Source organism: Triturus cristatus, chromosome 8 (genome assembly GCF_964204655.1).
Source record: "Triturus cristatus chromosome 8, aTriCri1.1, whole genome shotgun sequence".
In the NCBI taxonomy this organism is placed as follows: Eukaryota; Metazoa; Chordata; class Amphibia; order Caudata; family Salamandridae; genus Triturus; species Triturus cristatus.
The window spans coordinates 1,123,588,781-1,123,612,001 of NC_140591.1; the positions used below are offsets into that span (position 1 = coordinate 1,123,588,781).

At 44.0% G+C, this 23,221-nt stretch overlaps 1 protein-coding gene across 3 annotated transcripts in view; it reads right to left on the reverse strand.

The window, feature by feature from the left end:
- Positions 1–23,221, reverse strand: part of LOC146805479 (interleukin-1 receptor type 1-like) — a 242,574-nt gene that overhangs the window by 106,420 nt on the left and 112,933 nt on the right. The window lies entirely within an intron of this gene.

A 23,221-nucleotide genomic window follows, 5' to 3' on the forward strand; every position in this document is an offset into this window, starting at 1 on the left:
AAAGGCAGCCCAATAAGCAGGTCAGAGGTAATCACATAGTCAATTTTTGAGGACTATCAAATGGTGTGAAACCAGCAGTGCGTACCTATCAGCTTTAGTAACTAATTGAGAGTAGTCCACCTTCAGTTTTAATTACATTTTTACAAAGTGCAGCACACTGTACAGAGAGCAACTTTAGAGATCTCAATCTTCTCTGGAAGCATGGATGACAACATCAACTCACTTTGAGTAAGCAGGGACAAATAATGGAATGGGGCTAGTGATCGACTAAAACAACCTAGAAACATCCACTTAACAATATAAATATAGCATTGGGGAGAATGAATAGGAGATAGGGATAGGAAAGGATGGGACGAGTGGAAGACAGGATGGAAGACAGGAGGGAAGCCGAATTGTTGGATTGAAGATGCAAAGAGAAAGAAAAAGGGAGAGTGATAACAAGAGCAAGCAAGGTTAGATAAAAAGCACAATGACAGTGTGAAAAACATCGATGGAATCAGAACAGTCAAAGTAGTTATGTGCTGGCGAGTGAGTTAGAGTACTGAGAAAAAGTGGGCAGAGGAGACAAAAAGAGGTGGCGCTAGAACATCATGAAAAGATTTGAAAGAAAAAAAAAAAAAAAGAGGAAATCAAGTTGACGACCAGTTGAGCACACAGAGGAGCATGAACTGCTGTATTGATCATGAATTACCAACCCATATGACGTTTAAACAGGTATGATTTTAGTTTCCTTAAGGACTGGATTAAAAGCCGCTAAGCACCCGGAGTTCACTATGGGGAAGGCTGCAGAGGCAGAAAGAGTTGCAGACATGTGACTATTGATTTTTCCCCCTCAAGTCTAGCAGTGTCTTCACTTCAGATATTTTTACAAACATCGAAGACTTTCAATGAGTGATGAAGGAATTCCGGTGGTTGCATTTGGAGTGCTTTAAAGATAATGGAAGTCATCTTAAAAGGCAATTCTCCACTCAAGGGCAAACCAATGAAGCTGTTGGAGGATGGGCGTGATGTCAATTTTTACTGCTTTTTACCAGTGTAGCTACAAGGAGGAGAATAATCTTAAGCGGGGATTGGCTTGTAGCATGGAGAATGGATTTAAGAGGTTAAAAGGTAGATTTAGTCAATGCTATAAAGGTGTAATTCCCATAATCAATGCAGGAGACGACTAGAGTGTGGATAATATACCTGAAGTTTGGATAGGATAGTAATAGATTTTATCTTCTGAGCAATGTACAATCGTTCTAGTTACTTTTGCATTATGACCTATGTGCTGGGCCATGCGTTAAAAAGTATCTGGCCATAACCCAAAGATTTTGCTTCAGAAGCATAAGGAGGGAATTCAACTAAATGTGGTTCAGCCACCTTTGGCACAAATAATGGGCAGCCTGTGCAGCTTTCCCAGGGTATGGTCCAGCTGGGCTTCCTGGCAGATTTGGAAGGTACAGGTTATGCTTATACACTTGTAGGACTTGGATGCCTCCTTGCAAAAAATGGGTATTGCACGCTACTGGTGCTGCGACAAAGCAATACCATACAAGGAGTGGTTCTGAAGAATGGACAAGTGCGCATATATAGAAATGGAGATATTTCAGCCAAGAAGATGTCCAAACGAACATAAAAGAATTGTGGCTCATGGTGGGAATACCTTGGACTAGAGATAGCATAATCTGGTTGATATTTTTTTATTACTGTAATCCAATAACAAAAAAACATAGTATTGAATGTTGCTGAAATGTCAAGAATAGCCAGGATATACATCAACTTTGTCAATGATGGAATTCAGGTCATCTAGCAATTATTAGTTTCAGTGCTAAATATTTTGTCAAAGCCTGATTGGTAAGTAGGAAGTATTTTGTTCTTGTCTAAATATTAACTTGGTTGGCAGAACAATTTTCAATAATTTTCTACAAAAAAAAGAAATTTGATGATTCATCTGATATAAGTGCGATATGACCCGACATGGGATAATTAAAGAGGGGTGCAATGTGCCCTGTTTCAGAATATCAGGAAACAGTTCCCAAGGCACCGAGGAACATATTAGTTTGCCCCTGACTTTGCTGGAGTACAGAGTTGTTTTTAATTATTGCAGCTGGGATGATGTAATCATGATGGAATGTGGGTCTCACATTATTTCAACTTGTTGGTATTCTTTTAAAATAACCACAAAGTTAGATTCAGTCTTTGCACAAATCTGTGAAAGTTCATTAACCCTTTGGATATGGAAAGGGAAATATTCATTATGTGAAGTTTGCAATTTTGTTAGTGTAAAGTAATGAAATTCTTTCCATTAGGGTCAAAATGTGTAGAAAGGTGATCATTTGGTCTTTTAGTAGAACATTTGAGGATTTGAAACAGTTTTCAGTATGATGAGAGAACTGCCAATGTGGTGCTTGTGTGGGGATTATCTGAATTATATTTTCCCAGGTTAATTTTAGTACAGAAAAAGTGATTACATTTTTGTTTGTTTGCCATGAGCGTTCACATTTGCAAAGCTGGTTTCTTTTGCTGATAAGCTCATCTGACATTTTCATGAAAATAGTCGTGTGTTTGAAAGGAAATGCCTCTTTATGCATGCTCACCCCCACATTGGACTGATGCTGCTGGTTTTTCGACTCAAAGTGCACGGAGGCCTGCTAACCAAACATCAGTGCCAGTGTTCTGACCCCTTACAAAGTATGTCGAATTGGCTATACCCAATTGGCAATTGCTGAATTACTCATTAGTCCCTAGTATTTAGTACCCAGGGCATGTAAAACACTGTTGTGCCACCCGGAGTGTGACAAAGGACAAAATGGCTTCCAGCCTACCACTGCAGACTGGGAGTGGTTACACTGCTGGTTAGAGTTTGCCATTTAATACCAATGGCAAAGCCACCACATCCCTTAACTCTACATGCAATTCTCCCCTAAGAAAGGTCTATGGAGCCCTATGGCAGGGAGCTATACATTGTTAAGTAAGACATAATTTATATATGTCTTATCAGCAAAACATTTAAAGCTGTTGCTTTGCTGAGGAGAGTTAGTAGCCCCACTGGCTAACAGTGTTACCAGTTGGAAGATCAGTATGGCTAACCTTTGAATGACACTATCCAACTGAATACTGTAAGGTAACAAACTAATTGTGGCATTAAATCCGACCTGATGCTTAGGACTAAGTTAATGGCACTAATCGATTTAACCAACTTTTAGAAAGCTGCCATTCTGTGCCCCAGCTGGTCTAGTGGCCTCACACAGATCTGGGAATCAGTCCAAATTTCTTCCCACCTTGGGAGACGTGTCCCAGGCTTCAGAACAAAGGCAGTTGCCACAGAGTGAGGTGTGACCTCCTCTTCCAGAGAGGCTACTCAAGGTGTTAGCCCAAAAGAAGAGCTTCAAAGGGCATTGAAGGGCACTAGTGACAACACTCCCTAGCAGGCTGCCTTTTGTTAATGTAGACAAGTTGGAGGCAGGGATAGAAAGGGGGAAAACCTGTCCCCAAACTGTTTTTTTCATGGGCTTATAGGCCTTAGGTAGCCACACCTCTAGGGTGGGCTACCAAGTCCCTAAAAACCGAAGAGGGGTTTTGAGAGTGGCTAGAATAGTACACTCTGGGATAGCCAGGTGCCACACATTGCAGAAAACCCGCACAAAAATGGATGGGACCCAGTAGCGCATTGGCTACTGACAGTGTGGTCTCCTCAAGGCACTTTCCAGGATAAATATGTCACTCTGCTCCTCCCGTACAAGACGGGTTTGAAGAAAGGACCAAAGGACTGCCCCGTTGCCCTTGAAAATGCACGAAGTGATACTGCACTGTTGGAAGGACTGCACATACTGCACCTTGGGCTACTAAACTTTGGACTATGCCTTGGCTCACGGAAAAGAGGATGTGCATCCCCAGATCGAAGCAGTGACTCCAAGGATCAGTTGGCTAATCCTCTGGAATCAGCTCCAGGGACACAAGAGATCATGAAGCCCAACTTGTCCCCAGGTTGAGGAAGGAGCGAGGATAACACAGCTGAGCTGCCTTGGTCTACGCTGCATCTCTGTATTGATTGTTTTCCAGCCTGGCATCAGGTGCACACAGGAGACAGGCACCCTCGCGGTGCACTCCCTGCTGTCCTAGACATGTAATTAAAAGCCACCTTGACGGCTGCTCTCAACGACAATCAGTGAGGTTATGAATGGAGCAGCGCCGCGCACATTCCTTCAGTGCATCCGTACTGAAGAAACAGCGAAATGTTCACGCACACTCTCTGCCTAGTACTTGAAGGTATATTTATTTCTGCTCCAGTCCCATAAACCAGCATTTGAATGCTATCATCGCACTTGTGCTTTAGCTGTAATCATAAGCTAAAGCACGGGTGCCCGTTTTGCTTCCAAAGTAAAGAAATCGAAAAACACTTTTTTCCCTAGTTCTTTACTTTTGAAGCAATCGCGGCATCGTGCTTTTGCTTAAGATGTTTACAGCCAAAGCACGCGTATCGCAATTGTAACCAAATTAAATAAAGAGAAATAAATTGCGGCTGCACATCTTTATCTCTTCATTTACTTAGGTTACAATTGCCGCACTCGCGGTTTAACTGTAAATAACCTAAGCTAAAGTGCAGTGCCACGTTGGTTTCAAAAGTTAAGAAATTGAAAAACAGTTTTTTCTATTTCTTTACTTGTAAAGCAATCACAGCACCAGCGCTTTTGCTTAAGATATTTACAGTTAAAGCGCTACAATTGTAAATAAAGAGAAGGAAAATAAACGTGCTGCCGACATATTGTTTCTCTTCATTTACTTTGGTTACAATGAGAATGCGACGATTTTAACCAATGAAAATGAAGATAAAAAAAAATATTTGCAGTGCGCAAGCTGAATGTTTCAAGGCTCGCTGAATGTTACAAGGCACGCTGAATGTTAGCAAAGCACGTCGTGCCTACACGAACAGAAGCTCAAAACGCAATGAAGAAAATAGTGCTTACAAGACTAAATAAGACGTGCCATGTAACAACCAAAGTAAAGGGGCCAGTAGCCATGGGAGGTTACAAATGAAAACAAGGCAGTGCTAAGGAGGGGCTAAAAAGCCTATTAACCAATCAGAAGCCAGCATTTACAAAGGACAAAGACACAAGCCAATTAAAAATATAGTCGGAGAGTGGGCTGGGCTTCTGTTGTAGAGTATGACCTAGATCCCCAGAGCAGCGCATGCGTGCCGAGTCAGGTTCAACCTAAAAATAGCCAATATTTATCTGAGTAAAACAAGACCAAAACAACAAACATCCAAAATACGCAAGTCAAGTTATGAACTTTACAAGATTTAATTACACGCAGTGCTTAGAAATCAATAGCTCCAACTGGGGCTATCTGGCTGCCCTTGACCGGGGCAAATCCGTAAGTTCAGTCCAACCGCAAATGAGTGCGGGCCAGGTACAGGAGATCCGCTGACAGTACCTTGGATACGTCGAAGCTTGGGGACGATGTACTGAAAAATTGAGGGGATGCATCGCTTTCAAAGGTGATGTGTCGTCCCAAAATTGGGCAAAGCCGTTGAGATTATGTCAAAAGCGCCGTGCGTCGATCGTAAAAATGTTCAACATTAGGCAAAGGTGTTGGTTTGAAGCCGCACAGGGCCGGGAATGAATCGTGGAGGGTGAGTCACAGACGGTGATGCGGTGTCAGACTCCCATAGCAGCGTTGATTCGGAGGCGCAGCATCGGCAAGGTCAGGGCTGTGTTGTAAGTCGAGGATGTTGCATCGCGTAGTCGGCGAGCGGTGTCCACGGCTTCGGTGCAAGCAGTGCAATGCATCGATATCGCAGGGATATGCGCCATTCCGAATGACGATTAAGTGTCAATGCTTTGGTTTCTTGGGTTGCAGCACTAAACACTCACTTCCAGGCCCAGGACTCAGAGCAGAGGAGCCTAGATGCTACTAGCAAGATGCAAGTGAAGTTTTGAAATCCCCGAGACTTGAGAAAGAGGAGCCAAGCCCATCAAGCCCTTGGAGAACCTTTAGACAGTCTAGTCCTCTCACTCTCAAGCAAAAAGCAGCAGGCCAACACAGCAAAGCAGGCAGCAAAGTGGCAGTCCCTCCTGGCAGCACAACAGCTCTTCTTCCTGGTAGAATGTCCTCAGTTCCAGAAGTGTTCTGAGTATATGGTGTCAGAGGTTCAGAAGGTATACCCATTATAGCCTTTGAAGTAGGAAGACTTCAAAGAAAGGTCTTTGTAGTGCACAAGACCCTGCCCTTCCGTGCCCTGGCTCCAGACAAACTACAGGTCCCTACGCAACTCTGTGTGGGGACAGGCACAACCCTCTTCAGGTGCAAGTGTCAGTTCCTCCATCTCACTCTATCTCAAGAATAGTCGTTAGCCAGGGGATAGGCCATCAGGATATGCAAGGCTCACATCAACTCCCTTTGTATTTGGCTGTGTAAAGGGAATGCACAAAACCCAGCTGTCTTCCAACACAAACGTGTATTCCAGAGACAGACAAAGGCACAGAATGGTTAAAGTGAGAAAATGCCAACTTTCGAAAAGCATATACTCATCAAAAAATGGCGGAATGTCCATCAAATTATAGGTTTCCACAATTTTTAAAGATGCTCAAAGGCTATGTGTTGTTGTGCGAGACCCTGGTTAAGCACGCTCCATCCATGCGCGTAAAGTTCATTACAAATAAGTGGAGTCTCGTCAGATTCCAACCCAGGATGCACAGCATAAAGTGAGTACACCTGCCTTGTAACTTCCAATTAGGAAAATATATAAAGAAGGAATTTGGTGTGTCTGAACTCACATTTTAAAAACACAACCTTTAGTGAAGTTGGTTTTTAAATTGCAAGTCTGAAAAAGCAACTTTTAGAATGTTCATTACAAATAAGCGGAGCCTCGTCATAATCCAACGCAGGATGCACAGCATAAAGTGAGTAAATGAACAGATCAAGTTCCAACAATTTTTTCTTTTTCTTATTTCCTTTTATTTCATCTCAATATTGGTCATCCATTTTAATCCAACATCTTAATTTCATCAATAGGTTCAACTAATACTTTCCAGGCTTTTCTTTAAACATGGGGATTCACCATTCCTCTTAGTGCGACATTTTAAAAACCCAATGCATTTCGGGCAATAACTGCCCTTCTTCAGGGGTAACTGCGATTTAAATGAATAAATAGCATATAATCAGTAACAATTCCTCATCTCAAACTCATTTACATAGTATAACCTAATACATCTCTCCATGACTATAATGTAACCTTTAGCTGAAATATAACCAATTATTCAGGTACCACACCGCCCTGTGTGCTCCCATACATTTCACTATGAAAATAGAAAATAAGTAAATAAACCTGCATCCTTTGATATCAATTACATATCAAGTTAACGTGCTCGGTGTCAAAGGAACGATACCCAAATGCTGAACCCCTATGAACCCCCCAGAAGGAAACAACTGTGGCAGCATGCCTATTTAAAAACGAAATAATTAAACAATTCATTTACCTGCTTCCAAATGCACATCCAAGCTTTCCAAACGCCCAAGTGAAAATGCTGCTTAAAACAAACTGTCGTCTCAAGTACGTTTAAATCAACCCACGTGATACAACCACACACATGCCTCAAGAGCCCAAAACAAAGCTAAACAAATACTATAATTCTTACGTGCCCCCGACCACCTCCTCACAAGATTAAACAAACTCTTAATGTAAAAACGTGTCTAAGCGCACAATTAATAAAAGTGTCATTTTAAAGTCATGATCATTTACTTAAAACATGAATTTTTAATATGATACAAGTGCTGTAGATGAATCAATGACTGTACGGACAGAAAGCCTGCTGATGTTATCCATGCGTCGAACTGTCACAGAAAGGTGAACCTCCATTGTACTTTTCATCATTAACTTTTCACTTCACCAATCTTCCTTCTCCTGCTTATTCTGCGGGTGCAGACGGACCGGTGGACAGAAAATGTACATACTCATCAAAAAATGGTATCATGCACACCAAATTATACGCTTACACAATTTTGAAAGATGCTCAAAGGCTAGGTGTTGTTGCGTGCAACCCTGGTTAAGTGCGCTCCGTCCGTGTACTCGTCAAATGAGAATATACATTTTGACCATCCACCGGTCCGTCTGCACCCGCAGAATGGGTATCGGTCCTTAGACACTGAGCATGTTAACTTGTAAATGATATCACAGGATGCGGGTTTATTTCATTCCTTTCTATTTTCACAATGAAATGTATGGGAGCACACAGGGCTGTGTGGTTGCTGAATAATTGGATATATTTCAGCAAAAGTTTTTTTTTGGTTGTTTTTTTAACAGTTTTATATAGCGCGAACTTGACCCGAATCGGGTATTAGAGCGCTTTACATAGCACCAGTTGCATTACATAAGCACACATTCATTTTTGATGGGCACGGGGAGATTAAGTGATTTGCCCAGAATCAAAGGACGTTCAGCGGCATTGCTGAGAATCGAACCCAGTTCCCCAGATTCAAGGTAGACCACCCCAGCCCTTAGGCCAACTCCTCTCCCCACATTATAGTCATGGAGAGATGTATTAAGTTATACTATGAAGATGAGTTTGGGAGGAGGAATTGTTACTGATACGCTATTTATTCATTTAAATCGCAGTTACCCCTGAAGGGCAGTTATTGCCCAAAATGCATGGGTTTTATAAATGATGTCGCACTAAGAGGAATGGTGAATCTCCATGTGTAGAGAAAAAGTCCCGATAGGCATTCGTTGAACCTATTGATGAAATGAATGTTGGATTGAAATGGATGACCAATACGGAGATGAAATAAAAGGAAATAAGAAAAAGAAAAACAATTGTTGGAACTTGATCTGTTCATGTACTCACTTTATGCTGTGCATCCTGGGTTGGAATATGACGAGGCTCCGCTCATTTGTAATGAACATTCTAAAAGTGGCTTTTTCAGACTTGCAATTTAAAAACCAACTTCACTAAAGGTTGTGTTTTTAAAATGTGAGTTCAGACACACCAAATTCCTTCTTTATATATTTTCCTAATTGTAAGTTACAAGGCAGATCCGATGCTAACCTATGGGAGAGATTGGCCTTGCTGTAGTGAAAAACAAATGTAGCAATTTTTTACTACCAGGCAAGTAAAACTCTAAAGTACATGTCCTACCTTTTAAATACACCGCACCCTACGCTCAGGCTACCTAGGGCCTACCTTATGGGTGACTAGTATGTAATAAAAGGGAAGGTTTGAGACTGCCAAGTAGGTGAACTTGCCAGGTCGAAATGGCAGTTTAAAACTGCACCCACAGGGGGCCTGGATTGGAGCGCAAGGAAGATGGCGACATAAGCGCATAGCTCCGTTCCAAGGGAACAGACAAAAATTAATGTCTGATCTTCGAGCACCGTTATGGAGAACTGCATGGCAGATCTGATTGCCGAGTTCCCCTAGCACCCGTTTGCTACCAAAGAAAACCCTTGAAAACCCTTGACTGCTCTCAGATTCTACACCTACGGCCCCCCAAAGAATCGACCGAACTACGATCTAAGAGGGCACAGAGAGGCGGAGGGAGGGGGGGGGGGGCGAGCTGAGCGAGGTGCCCGCTTAAAGGCCAGAGATTGTGACTATCAACCGCCGAACTGCAAACAGACATACTGCAAGTATTATCCAACCTAACAGCATCAGATTGCCCCGCTCCAGCCGACATGCTCTGAAAATGGCAGCCGCTAAATAACACACACGCATTTCACTCAATGTTCACCAGAGCATCACCAAAACGTCTACAAGACCCACATACTCATGAGAGCTGCATACTCTGCGCACATTACTTATCTTTCAACTCCACATGTTGAACTATCTAGCAGTCTATAGTTTGCTCAACCATTATTACCACAGCCCAAAAGGGGTTGAGCCAAGTAGGAGCGCTCACTAGCCCTGGATGATCACTCAATCTCACCTCCAGTAGGACGTACTTCGAGCAACAACCCTCAAGTTAGTGCTGTCTAACAGGCGCAGGCTTAACCGTATCATAGCGGCTTTACTCCGCATCAACTCGAACGATAACCTCACGGACTGCCTGTCCTTAAGATGGGGGCTTACAGCAGCACTAGGTAATGCCAGAAGAAACTCAGGTCTCAAGTGGTGCCTGTGTACACTCCCTTGGCCAAAGCAAGAGACTCCTCACTGCCTCAATACTCAAGGAGCTCAGCATCATAAATCTCCATTATCACCTACACCTTGTACACCCCCGATGCACCCGATGTGCGACAAAAGGGTGTATGGTTATCTCCATGTGCCTAGCATAAAATTGTCAGCCTTCGATAATTTCGCTCTGATGCAGCCAGCATGCTAGCAGCGTATTGGCATTATTTGAGGGCCCCCTACCTCCCCGAGGCGTCCTCAATACAATGTTCATAAAGTGTGATAATTGATCCCTTCGAGCAACGAGTAAAGCTACAAACAGCTAGGTAGTGTTGACACAACTTGATCTGCATTAGGCGCTGCTACATGGCAGCTTGGTGAACTTGGCCAAATATATAGTGTGACAGCAATATTTTGCTTGTGAAAAACTGCAACTAAACATCTCTTCTTTAGTAATGCAACACCACACCTTCCGATTCCTACTTACCAGCTACCCATCGACCACAACAAGACAATTGACTTAAGCGCTGAATTAGAAATACAGAATCGAATATGCTACTTACCAGTATGCATCTGTTCTTGGCATGTAGGGCTGCTGACATTCATATCTGTGCATAGATCGCCGCCTAGTGTTGGGTCCGGATGATTGCATATTGTTGTCCTGGAAGAGTCTTCGAAGTATCACGAGATAGGTGGCTCCTCCCCTGGACTACAGTGCGCATGGGCACCCCCTCCATCCTTAGATTGTTTTTCGCCATTGTGGCATAAATGGCGTGTAATACAGTGAATGATGACCATGCTAACTAGTAATTACTGAATGCTACAGCTGCTACAGGCGCCGGTGAGGAGGGTGGGCGATATGAATGTCAACAGCCCTACATGCCAAGGACAGATGCATACTGGTAAGTAGCATATTCGGTTCGAGGCATGTGGGCTGCTGAATTCATATCTGTGCATAGATTATATATAGGGCTCCCGGTTTTATGGTATTTATTTTTTTGCCATTTCCGTCTGTATTTATCCATATTTATTTTTCGGGCATTTTTTCTGTATTTATCCACATTTATTTTTGCCACAATCAAGACGACGCTACAGCTAGTATTTTTCCACATTTATTTAAATTGACAATGCACACATGCGCTCTGTTATGTGAGGGCACTGCCACCGTCAATGTACGAGAGGGGAGACCTCGGAGGGCAAAAGCTGCTTGCAAGGATGAGGGAATCCATTTTTAGGTATTTCAATTAATTGCTTGACTAGGGCTCTGCTGGAGGGGATTAGTGTTCTATTTGGTCGAACTGTGAGGATGAATGTACAGATCTGTAGGTAGCGGTCTCCCCTGCATTGTTTCACAAACCAGTCAAAACATCCATGCCAAGCATTCAAATTGCGCTGACTAGTTTCCAAGTGATCAGACCTCAAAGCATGGATTTACAGGTTCCCGGGTTGCACAGTGGGGCCATCTCTCCCACCAGGCGCGCAACACCCATTGGGTTCAAAGGCCTCCAGCCCCCCCCACACACCCCCTCACCCATCCTGTGTGTCAGTCCGGGCTGAGACAGTTTCCCGGGCAAACACACAAACACTCAGTTTTTGAGCTGCCAGCCGCAGCTGCCGCACCCGAGTACTTCACAGGTCTTTAAAAAGACCATTCACTTGTTAACGTGGCTTTGTTGTTTTTTTCACCCCTTTTTAATAGACTGCCGTCAGTGTCTAAAGGACCCCCCTGTGCTCAGTAGCTTAATCACTGAAACGTAAAGATGCTGGAGGGAGACTGGGAGATTTTACTGTGCAGCCACGGGGAGAAGGGAGGCTAGAAGCAAGACCAGTGCTGGGTTTAGTTGCTTATGTCATGAGAGCCACGAGCTAGCCCTTCCTGCTTGGACGAAGTTTGTGGCAGTTACTTTTTAGCCATTGGCTCTGCCAGATGTATTTAAGGTTACTTAAATAAGCTTTAGCCGTGAAATATATTTTCACACAGCCACGACAACCTGTCTGATCTTGGGGGAATTGCTACACACGCAGTCCCCCGAGTACTGAAAGTAAATTAGCGCTGCTAGAAGATCTTAAGGTTGGCAGGAGGTGTTACACACAAATTGTAATTCATTTGGAAGTGTTACCAACACACAGGCGCGCGCCCTCAATAGCTGGTTTAAGATTATTTATAGATATGTTCTCAGCCACATAACGCTACACTCACAGCGAGAATAAATACATCTCCCCACAACATTCGAAAATCGAAAGAAGCAGCCGCCCCTGCCTGCCCTTTTCCGCTTAGAAGCCCTCGCCCTGCCTCTCTTGCATTGTGAGTGGGGAGCTCTTAATTACAGGTATGTTGACTCTCGCCGGGGAGTGCGTCCAATGCGATGCCCCTCTCAGTAGAGACACCCGCCTCCCCCCAGCAACAGTCTGCTCAGGAATCACCTGAGTGATTCACGGCATTGTGTGGGAAGGAGAGGCACTTGGCGAAGTTTAGGCTAACAAGTGTCCTGACAGTGCTTTGTTACAACCCTTGGCCGTGGTAAACGGCTGTTCATGGAGTTGTTGCAGAATGTGCAGCTTTCTAGTGGAAATGAAACAGCAGCATGACGCGTGATGTGCAAGGTCTTGTGCACTTGGAGAACGGCAGCGAGGCAAAATTTGCTAGTATTTTGCCGTTTTTAAATATAAATACAGACAAAGGAAATATAGATTTCCGTCTGTATTTATATGTAAAAATCCGTAAAAACGGAAAACCGGGAGCCCTAATTATATAGCAGTCCCTCCATTTAGCGGCGGCTGTCCGTGCCAGCTGCAGCAGTCTGAAAAAGAGTTTTGAGAACAGCCTGTCCTACAGCTGCCTGCTGTCTTGAGTGTACATCTACACAGTAGTGTTTTGTAAATGTATGTATAGTGGGCCATGTGGCTGCTCTACATATCGCCTGTAAAGGAATATTCCCTAGGAAAGCCATGGAGGCCCCTAACTTTCGTGTGGAGTGGGCTCTTGGAGGAATAGTTAGTGTGCGCTTAGCTTTTTCATAGCAAATCTGTATACACTTAACAATCCACCTAGCTATTCCTGCTTTGGAAATGGGGTTGCCTTTGTGCTGTGGAGAAAAGGCAACAAACAGTTTTGTCTTCCTGAAATTTTGTGTTCTGTCCATATAGTACATGAGAGCTCTCTTGACATCAAGTGTGTGGAGCATTCTCTCTGCTACATTCTCAGGATTAGGATAAAACACGGGTAGTTCTATGGATTGGTTCATATGGAACTGCGATATCACCTTGGGCATGAATGTAGGGTTGGTGCGTAGTACGACCCTGTTTGCATGAACCTGTATAAATGGCTCGTGAATGGTTAGTGCCTGGAGTTCACTAACTCGTCTCAGTGAAGTAATGGCTACTAGGAAAGCTACTTTCCAGGTTAGAAATTGAATCTCACAGGAGTGTAAAGGTTCAAAAGGTGGTCCCATCAGTCTGGTGAGGACCACATTCAGGTTCCAGATTGGTGAAGGTGGGTGTGTAGGAGGAATCACTCGTTTGAGTCCCTCCAAGAAGGCTTTGATGGCAGGCACTCTGAACAGTGAGAGATGCTGCCTGTTCTGAAGGTAAGCTGCCAGTGCGGTTAAATGTATACGGATGGAATTGTATGCTAGATTGCATCTGTATAAGTGTAATAGATAACAGATAATGTTTTGAGTTGATGCATCCAGCGGATTGATGTCATTATTTTTACAATAAATGACAAGTCTTTTCCACTTAGCCGCATAGCATGCTCTGGTCGTGGGTCTTCTTGCCTCTTTGATGATATTCATACATTCTGGAGGCAAGTTGAGGTAGCCAAATGCTAAGATCTCAGGAGCCAGATCGCTAGGCTTAGCTGTTGCGGATCTGGGTGCTGAATCTCGCCATGGCTCTGTGTTAAAAGCCTGGGTGTTAGCCGCAGTCTTTAAAGCGGTACCACGGAGAGTTCTTGAAACGTGGTGTACCACGGCTGGCGTGCCCACGTGGGAGCAACCAGGATGAGCGTCAGTGAGTGTTGACTCAGTTTGCGTGCCACTAGTGGTATTAATGGTGCTGGGGGAAAAGCGTACGCAAATCTGCCTGACCAGTTCCATCCATATCGCATTGCCCTGCGACTGTGGATGTAGGAACCTGGCGGCAAAGCTTTGGCATTTAGCGTTTTCCCTTGTGGCGAAGAGGTCTATCTCTGGATGACCCCACTGCTGGAAGTACGGTTGGAGAACTGATGGATGTATTTCCCATTCGTGCATCTAGTGGCTGTGTCTGCTGAGCAGATCCGCCATTTGGTTGTCCTTGCCCGGGAGGTGTTCCGCCATGAGGAAGATGTTTCTCCGAATGGCCCACTTCCACATGCTCTGAGCCAGATGAGACAACTGTGGAGAGTGTTCCTCCCTGCTTCTGTATGTAGTACATGGCAGTCATGTTGTCCGTCCAGATCAACACGACTTTGTTGCACAAGTGTACTTTGAATGCCTGACTAGTGAGTGCCATGATACATACTTCATTGCAACAGGTTGGGGTTTCAGAGGTGGAAAAGATACGATTTTTCCAGGAGTGTACTATGTTTGTGGGAACAAGGCTTATTACAAGTTGCCTGACCATTGGTATGGCACGTGTTATGTGGGCCTGGTTTTTCCTAAGATTTTTCATACAGATAAAATAAGAGATGTAGAAGATATTAATTTATTAACACATTTTAAAAGAGAAACTTGGTCTGAAATTGTGGGTGATATTTTTGGGGTTTTGATTCCAGCAGTGGGAATTTCTTTAAATGCTTATGGAATTCGGAAACTGTCCACAGTGGTTGATCGCTTATCAACAAATACCGCAGGAGGGTTTCTTTTGGTGAATACGGAATTAAGTGCCGTACGTGCCATGTCTATGCAAAATCGACTTGCCCTTGATATTCTTTTGGCCAAGGAGGGTGGAGTTTGTGGAATTTTGAAAGTTCAACATTGTTGCACTTACATTCCTGACGAAAGTAAAGACTTGAAAGTCTATATCAAAAATATTACTGATTTACATGAAGAATTAGTACCACTTGAAACTGGGAGTTTATGGACTAAACTAGCTAATAAGATGATAGCTGTTAAGGATTTTATTGCAAAAATAGGTAGTACTATTATAGGTAGAATATGGTTTCCTTTGTCTTGTATAATTGTTGCTTTACTGATACTAAGATTGGTGTGTGTGTGTTGTAAAAACAGGAGAGGGAAAGAGAAATTGAATAATGAAAAGAAAAACAAGAATTCGAAAATTTCAAAAAGAGAACCAGAGGAGATTGAACTAGAAGAATTGAGGGAGAGTGTTTATTTAGAGACAAAGAGAGATGATAAAAGAGTGACTGGTGTTTAATGTTGTCTAAAGGGAAGAGACATTTCTGATTTCCTAAAATGGGACTAAAATTTCACTAATTTTTTTTTGGGTTTATTTGGTGATAAAATCACCAAAGGGGGGATTGCTGGAGCAGAGTTTTCTTTTAGAAAATTCTGGGGCTTTTGAAGCTCTGGCATGTCTATGCGTTTTATTAATTTATTAATACTTAACAAATAATTATTTGTCTTGTGCAAGTGTGTTTTACCAATCAACCCGTTTGTCCTAACATAAGAGAAAGTTACATGAGGGTTAGCTTATTTGTGCTGTTCTTGTATTTACAATAACGTGCAAGTTTTCATGTTTAAACGTTGCTGTGTGCTATTTATTTTGAGCACAAAACGCTGTCTGAATTAATGCTTTTTATGTCGCAAAGCTAGATAAATGCATACACATAAGGGTATTAGAGGGGTTTACACTGTTTAATCATTTTGCTGTAGTAACGTTGTTTTTTTATTTCTTTAAATTGAGATGGTCTATTGTGGCCTATGGAGGCCTAATCCATGATGGCTAATTTTGAGAGCCTGGCCTCGAGTGAATATGTGAAAGACGTGACGAGAGAGACCCCTGCTGGAAAAAGGTCGAAGACAACTGACCATGGTCCTTCTATGAAATTTTCCATGAGGATGGCAGCAGCTTTGGGTGTTCTCCAGGAAAAGTGAAGGTGTCCTTGGCAATCTCGAAAGACAAAGGAGCCTTAGAGGGAAACTCTGAACTGTGGCTCGATGGCCGAGGAGAAACCGGATTAAATATGATACATGTTTTAGTTTCTTGGTTCCTGTTCCGTAGTTCACGTCTTGTGACTTTTCCTGAGCGGAGATTTCCAGATGTAGCAATGTTACATTTCTTCCTTCTCGTTCTGCTCAGTGATACAGTTTATTCAGCCAACTATGTGTGTTTCTATTGTATTTTTCACTATAAAAACTGTTAGTTTAGGGAGGGCTCTCCCCACTCTTTTGGCCACCTTCACGCGTTGCTGAGGATTGATGCTGAGGACTCTGTCTTGACAGACTTTACCGAGAGACTGGTCCTGACCCGTTCTGACACTTAGTTAGAATAGGTAATTATGAGATGATTTATTCTGATTTACTTTGGCTAATTTGAGATAAAGCAATATAACTTTAACATGGTGTTGAATATTCTTTCTGGTCAATTATTGAGTATATTTTGATTATTGTTGTATAGATTGTATAGAGTATGATTAAGGATAACCATCATAATTAGGTCCTATCGTCCTAGATATAGATGCAGGGTTTTCTTCCCACAGGTCTTATGCTGGTAGAGTATTCGAGCGTATGTTAGTGAAATGGGCCCTAGCGTATGATGAATGTATGTGCGTGTAACTGTGAAATTACTCTATCCGTGGTAGTGGGTTTATTTTAGGTACCCTGATCTCTATCACCTTCATTACTAGGAAGATCGCCATTAGTTCCAGAAGGTTGATGTGCATCCCCCTCTGCTGTGTTGTCCATAGTCCCTGCACTGCGTAACTGAGTACATGAGCTCCCCATCCCTGGAGAGACGCGTCCGCCGTCAGTATTATTTGTGGTACAGGCTCTTGGCAAGGTTTTGTGGATTCCACCAATGCAGAGAGTTGTATGCCCGACCGCTGACCAACACTAGGTCTTTCAACTGTCCTTGAGCCGGATTCCACTGACGTGCTAAGCACTCCTTAAGCAGGCGCATATGTAATCTCGCGTGCGGGACTATGAAGATGCCGGAAGCCATCATGCCTATCAACTGCATAAACACTCGTGCCGGTAGTGAGTGTTGAGGTCTGAACTTTTGTATTAGCAGCTGCATGCCGTTGATCCTCATGGAATTTGGCTGTGCCTTGGTTGCCAGAGTGTCTATGGTCGCGCCTAGGTACTGCCGTATGTGGGCGGGTTGAAGGTGGGACTTTGGATAATTCAGTGAGAATCCCAGGCTGTGAAGAAGGTGAATGGTGTGGGATATGTGGCTGGCACACTGCTGGGCTGACTTTGCCTGGATAAGCCAGTCGTCCAGATAAGGATAGACCTGTATGTGCTGTCTCCTTAAGTGTGCTGTCACTGTTGCCAGGCACTTGGTGAACACCCTTGGTGCCGTTGTTACTCCGAAAGGGAGGACTTTGAACTGGTAATGTTGATCTTGAATAGTGAACCTGAGATACTCTGTGTGATGGGTGTATGGGTATATGGAAATACGCATCTTTGAGATCTAGTGTTGCAAGAAAGTCTCCCTGACTGAGCAACGGCAGCACCTGCTGCAGGGTGAGCATGTGAAAATGTTCTGACAGAATGTAACGGTTCAGAGGTCTTAGATCCAGTATGGGTCTGAGAGACCCGTCCTTTTTGGGGATCAGAAAATAAAGTGAGTACATCCCTGATTCTTGGTCTTGTACAGGCACGAGTTCTATGGCTCCTTTGTGGAGCATACTGAGCACTTCCTGGTGCAATAAGTGCAAGTGCCCTGCGGACATAGGACGGTGTCTTGGTGGTATGTTTGGTGGAGTGGATGTTAGCTCCAGACAATAACCGTACTGGACAATTTCTCTCACCCACCTGTCTTTAGTGATGGATTTCCAGACCAGCAGGAACTGTTGGAGTCTCCCCCCGACAGGTGTTATGTGGTCGGGGGCAGTGACAAGGCGTCACTGTTTGTTGGTGGCGGAGGACCTGGAGCTGTTTCCTCGGCCTCTGCCCTTGACGTTGTTTCCACAGTATCCACCTCTGTGATTCTTATTATAGGTGGTATGTGTACCTTGTTTAGTGTACTGCGACTGTTGGGAGTTCTGGCCACTAGATGGTCCTCTGTTGGTAGAGCGACGAAAGGACCCACTCCTAAACTGCTGTGATTGCAGAGCCCCCATAGACTTTGCAGTCTCTGTATCTGTTTTTGATTTTTTCTAGGGTGGTGTCAACTTCGGGGCCAAAGAGGGAGTGAGGGTTGACAGGTTGATTGAGTATAGTGGTCTGTATCTCTGGTTTGAATCCTGAGATTCTTAACCAAGCATGCCTTCTTAACAGGACGCTGGTGTCAATAGCCCTAGCTGCAGTGTCAGCTGCGTCAAGAGCGCACTTAATGGAAGCGTTGCTTATGAGCTTCCCTTCTCTAATTAGTGACTCTGCTCCTTCCTTATACTGATCTGGGAGGTGCTGTAGCAGTGTCTCTAGGGTATCAATGCGCCCTGTCATACCTAGCCAGAAGTGCCTGAGTGTTGGCAATTCTCCATATGTTAGCTGCCTGTGCAGCAACTCTTTCCTGATGTTTCCAAGACCTTAGACTCCTTGTCAGGGGGAGGAGCATCACACGTTGTCTGTGAGTTGGCCCTCTTCCGAGCATTGGAAACCACCGAGTCCAAAGGCAACTGGCGTCTTATGTAGGTAGGGTCCACCGGAGCTGGCCTATATTTTTTCTCAATCCTAGGGTTTAGTACTCTCTCCCTCGTGGGCTCCTTAAAAATGTCATTAGCCTGTTTTAGGACACCCTTCAGCATGGGCAGAGTCTTAACAGATCTTTGAGGTAGAGAAGGTATCCATCAGAAAGTCCTCCTCAATAGGATCAGTGTGGAGCTGTACATCATGGTTCTCAGCTGCTCTCTCAATTAATGCATTGAAGGCAGCAGTATCCTCAGTTGGAGAGGTTTTCACCGCATATACTTGTGTGCCTGGAGCAGTATGTGGGTCCCCCGCACCAGTAGTGTCCATCCAAGGTTGGTTTTGGTCTTCAGGGTCAGTGGTCAATGGATAAGTGCCCTCATCACCACCAGCATCCCCTGCATCCACATCAGACTGTGGGTGAGAATGACTGAGGCTCCTGGCCATAACATTGAATATGTTCCACAAGAACTGGTGATGTGGTTTTCCTTCTCTTTAATGGAATTTGGTATGGCTCCATAGATTTCTCTGGCACTATATTTCTTTTATGTATTGAAAGTTTACCAGTCCCTGCATAGATAAACTGCCTCGGCTCCTCATCTTCTTGAGGTACTTCAACAGCTGTTTGTCCCATTGACACCCCTTTTGGCGCTTCGACAGTTTTCTTCGTGTCGATACCTTTCTTCGGTTCGGGACCCTTCTGTGCGTCGAACATCTTCGGTCGTACCGCCGGTGGTAATCCGAACTTGATGTGCGTCGACGCGGTCTGAAGCCCTGTCTTGGATGCGTAATAACGACTCCGACACAGTCTTCTTTACGAAGGGAGACGGTGGTGTCGACTTGACATGGTCCTGTGAGACCTTTGTTGTAGCATCGAGCCCCGTACCATACGTCGGTTTCTCGACACGAGGACTGGGAGGGTTCGGCTCGAGGGTTGCCCTCTTTTTCTGTATCGACGATCCTCAGCGCCGATTTTTTCGGGTCGACCACCTTGATCTTGGTCTTTTGTGTCTTCGGCTCAGACGGCTTCGAGGCCTTGTTGCCGATTAGAGTCATTTTCTCTTTCGATTTCGGTGCCTTCAGTTTCGATTTATCTTGATCGAATGATGGCGCTTTCGATACCGATGGCTCTTTAGGATAGTTCGAAGCCGGGCTTTTAAGCGGGGCTGTAGAACAAGAGGAAAGATCTTGGGTAAGGCAGTGTGGCGATCCCTCGACCTGAGCCTTATCGAGTGCCTCTTCGGGCCCTGTACCGACATTTGGGCCTAGCTCATCTTCCGAGCCATCTTCCTCGGCCCCAAGGGCCTCTTCGTCGTCTCCTACCTCTTCGACGACATTATCTTCCTCTTCATCTACTATACGCTCGTCTTCGGCATCATAGTCAGATTCACGCTCCGAAGCCGGATCTGATATTCCCTCCTGAACTGCATGGTCCACGACCTCTTCATCTTCGGTCCCGAAGTTGTTGTCCGGGTTTGGCGCCGCTTTCTGCGCCTCGAGCCGAGCTGCTCGACGAATGCGAAGTTTTCTTCGATCGGAACCTGGAACACGCCATACATGTGGCTTTGTCGTGTGTTGGAGAGGGGCACTTATTGCACACTGGGTGCACGTCGAAGCGAGCATACTTAGCGTTGCAAAGAGGGCAACGCTTAAAGGGGTTACTCGATTTGTTTGGACTATTCGATTCCATCGTCGATCTCAATCGGGCCTCTGGTGTCGAAGGGCAAACGGCTAACTTCGATGCTCCTCGAGAACTAACTCGACAAAAATACTTGGCGCCGAACGAAAACAATACCGACGAGTTTAAAAGCCTTTTGGCCTGATAAAAATAAAGGTCTTCCTAAATACTCAAAGAGCTAAGATTAGGACATCCGAACCCAATGGTGGAAAAAAACAATCTAAGGATGGAGGGGATGCCCATGCGCACTGTAGTCCAGGGGAGGAGCCACCTATCTTGTGATACTTCGAAGACTCTTCCAGGACAACAATATGCAATCATCCGGACCCAACACTAGGCGGCGATCTATGCACAGATATAAATTCAGCAGCCCACATGCCTCGAACCTACTCTTCAACCTCAGAGTTTTACAGTCAGCCACTGTGGCCTCCACTAACTAAACAAGGCGACTACTCACCAAGCTCCCATCATGCCAAACCTAGAGGTGAGGATATGAGATATTATGCCTGTTACCTCTACCTTCCTAAGCTAGTTAGCTCACACACTGATAGCCTGGTGGGAGCCATTTCAGCTTATTTGATCTTCTAGAACCTGTGGCTTGAAGACTCCTTGCTCAGTCTGCTACTGGTCCTAGAAGGACTACTTTATGCACGTATAGGCTGAACTACGAATATTCCCACAAAGCGATCTAACGCGACCCGACCCATTCTCATTACAATATTTAATTTACCGTACGTACAATAATGGCGGAAAAAGAATCCAAACAAAACCTGAAAGGGTCAAAGCGGACCATCCTAACCCAGAGTCACCTGGGAATAACAAACAGGACATCAACGCCACAATGGATAAGATTCTAAAAAACTTGCTGATATACATGACCTAGCTAAATCCACAGACATAATACAAAGTGAGATAGGCGCAATATGGCAAGGCATCAAACAACCTAACTGTAGCATCGCTGAGGCAGAGAGCGGAATAAGTAATCTAGAGGACACAGCGTCAAAACACAGAAGATTATTCAAATGCCTGACATCACCACACATTTTTTAACCCGATCGATTGGGCTTCGAGACAGTCCTGTTTCTACATCTATGAACAGCAACTATTTAGCTGCTGCATGCTCTGCACTCGAGCTGGTGGCGTGTTCCGGACAGATTGCCCGAGACTAAGAATATATTCACATATCAGGTATGAGTTTTCTTTAAGGATAGATGTGGGACGCTTGTTAAGCAGGTGTTAGTTATCGTCTAAATGACGGCTGATCTTATCGGACACTAAATAACAAGATCCTTCAGAAATGTTTATGTGATAGAGTTTATACTGCTGGGTGCTCTTATGCACCGCTCGCTAGAACCCTCAAAGAAATTTTTTCAGGGTTATTACACAAATAATTTGTTCGGATTAGAAGTGCTTTTTGAGTAATCCTTGTAACAAGTTTAGCAATTCCCAATTCGACCGTTCGGTCATTTAGAGAGCCATATCTTTGAACAGCTACTATTTAGCTGCTGCACGCTCCGGATTCGAGCCGGTGTTTTGCTGTAGACGGACTGCTCGATGAACCACAACATAAAGTAGCAACTTCAGGAGTTGTGGGTGATGCGTAGAGTAGTTAATTTTTATCGTTGACCGATTTGTTTTCTTTGAGATATAGAGTAGCTAGAACCGGCAGACATGGCTGTATGATCGATTATACTATGCCTGGTGCTTTTATGTATCGATTGTTTTGTTTCATCGCTGGAACCTTTAGAAATGTTTTTAGGATTGATTACACATTACCTAGTTCGCGTATGCACCGATGGGGTTGAATCTTCTCTCTCCAACAGGATCACATGGTAATTTGCCAACGCAGGGAATTAGGACAGACCATGACTTAACAGTTGGGTGTTTTTGAAATAGCTACAGACAACATGAGGTCAGTGGTATTTAATGTGGGTTATATATGGTTTCTTCTAGTTGAAATCGCATCCTGATAACCGTGCCTCCCGCAAAGCAGAGTATCTACCTGGAAGTCAGGTGAGCCATTACGTGGGCCACAAATCTCCATTGATACCTAATTTAAGCTATCCGTTCATCATTCTGAGTACCCTTATCTGCGTTTATGTCTTTAGTGATTCAAACCTGGCTCATTAATCTGAATTAAAAAGAAGAAAATGACCAAATAACTAGGAGAAGACGAACTTAGATCTTCTACAACACTGGTAAATTAAATTAGGTTTACATGTCCCTAATGTGATATAATTGAGCTCTACATTTATCATATGCTTACTAATGTGCACACATGTCATTAGGTAGTCTCTTCTGACTGAAAGTGAGCGGCAACTATGTCACACTGCTGGACATTTGCCATATCACCTACTATTAGGTGATTTGTTGGGAAAATTCTTTTCTTCCCTGTTTTTAGATCTTTAACACAGCTAAGAAACTGATCCAAATTCTTTTCATGTAGGCTGTTATACACCTCCCATGTCCTGATGAAGACCCGCTATGATTGTATAGAACAACTGGTGGTATAGGGTCGAAACGTTGACGGTTCCACAGTCCAGTACTAATCGGAACTCCTTGTATACACGAAAAACTAGGACCAGTGCCTTACAAGGATCACTACCTAACCAGAATTCAGCTGCGGACTCTTTTGCAAAAAATCTTTGCAAAACTTTCTATGTATTTTATTGATAATCACATACATATATTGTAAATATTCACATTTTCACTATCAC